Source organism: Saccopteryx bilineata, chromosome 4 (genome assembly GCF_036850765.1).
Source record: "Saccopteryx bilineata isolate mSacBil1 chromosome 4, mSacBil1_pri_phased_curated, whole genome shotgun sequence".
Taxonomy (NCBI): domain Eukaryota; kingdom Metazoa; phylum Chordata; class Mammalia; order Chiroptera; family Emballonuridae; genus Saccopteryx; species Saccopteryx bilineata.
The window spans coordinates 223,560,444-223,562,082 of record NC_089493.1 but is presented as its reverse complement, the minus strand read 5'-3'; the positions used below and the strand labels follow the sequence as shown (position 1 = coordinate 223,562,082).

Genomic DNA, 1,639 nt, shown 5'->3' with positions numbered 1-1,639 from the left:
TCGAGCAAGGGGTTACTCGGTCTGCTGAAGGCCCATGGTCAAGGCACATATGAGAAATCAATCAATGAACAACTAAGGTGTCGCAACGAAAAACTAATGATTGATGCTTCTCATCTCTCCTCCCTTCCTGTCTGTCTGTCCCTATCTATCCCTCTCTCTGACTCTTTCTCTGTCTCTGTAAATTAAAAAAACCCAAAAAAACAACAACAAAAACTCTCTGCCTTTCTCTTGGTTTGGAGTTCCCATTTTTTGAATCTCTGGTCTTTTTTTCCCCTTGGTTTCTTCTCATTTGGTAGTACCCATTATCCAATATATTATAAGGTTAAAAGATTATACACAGGCTGAGGACAGCTCTCACTGAGCCTATTACTTGAGTCATGGAGAGTCAATCTGGACAGACCACCCTCTAGGGCAGGTGTGTCATCCGGGAGTCCTCCTTCACCATCACCCTAGAGATCCCCTTCACTTGCTTCATGCTGGTTTTCCTATCTTATGTGGTTTTTCTTTCTTTGTGTATTTCCTTGCTTGAGTAGAAAGCATCCTTCAGTGATGCTTCTTTGAAAGGGTAAATTTTGGGACCTTGCATGTCTGAAATTTATTGTATTCTCATACTTAATGATACCTTGGCTAGGTTTAGGCTTCTATACTAGGAGCATTTCCTTCTAGATTTTGATGGCATTGCTCCATTGCTTCTGGCTTCTAAGCGTTTGTGTTGAGAAGCTTAAAGCCATTCTGATTCCTTATTTACTTGGACGTAATCATCGTTCTTTGTTTTTTTTAATCTGGAAGCTTATTGATTTTTTTCTTCTTGTCTCTGACAAATTTCACCAAGCGGTAGTTTGCTGTGCATTTTCATCCAGTGTGCTGGGCGCAATCAAGAATCATAAGTTGTGTTTCATTGTAGTGTTTCTGTACTGGCCTTTAATCTAAAACATTTTCTTAACCTTTTTCCTTTCATGACACTGATGGGTCTGAAGGGTCTTTGGCACATTTTTTTTGTTTGTTTGTTTGTTTTGGGGTTTTTTTGTATTTTTCTGAAGCTGGAAACGGGGAGAGACAGTCAGACAGACTCCCGCATGCACCCGACCGGGATCCACCCGGCACGCCCACCAGGGGGTGTCGCTCTGTTGAGACCAGAGCCACTCTAGCGCCTGGGGCAGAGGCCAAGGAGCCATCCCCAGCGCCCGGGCCATCTTTGCTCCAATGGAGCCTTGGCTGCGGGAGGGGAAGAGAGAGACAGAGAGGAAGGAGAGGGAGAGGGGTGGAAAAGCAGATGGGCGCTTCTCCTGTGTGCCCTGGCCAGGAATTGAACCCGGGACTTCCGCACGGCAGGCCGACGCTCTACCACTGAGCCAACCGGCCAGGGCCCATGGCACATGTTTTATAGAATGTTCTAAAGTTGTGTTTGTTTTCACATAATGAAATTTGGAATAGACTTTTTGGACAGAAATACTGTGTAGGTGATGCTTTTTCCTCAGTGTAATTAATTCAGGGGCACACAATGCTCATTTGTCTCAATATTGCTGATATTTTAAGTGTGACATATATGTTTTAAACATTAAATATTTATGTTATTATAAAAATAGTGCAAATTAATTGCAGAAAAAGGACAAAACAGATTAGCAACAAAAGCCAATTA

General features: G+C 42.9%; 1 non-coding gene across 1 annotated transcript; it reads right to left on the bottom strand.

The window, feature by feature from the left end:
* Positions 1-1,291: 1,291 nt before the first annotated feature.
* Positions 1,292-1,367, bottom strand: TRNAG-GCC (transfer RNA glycine (anticodon GCC)). The gene has a single exon. It is a non-coding gene; the product is annotated as a tRNA-Gly (tRNA).
* Positions 1,368-1,639: the final 272 nt, after the last annotated feature.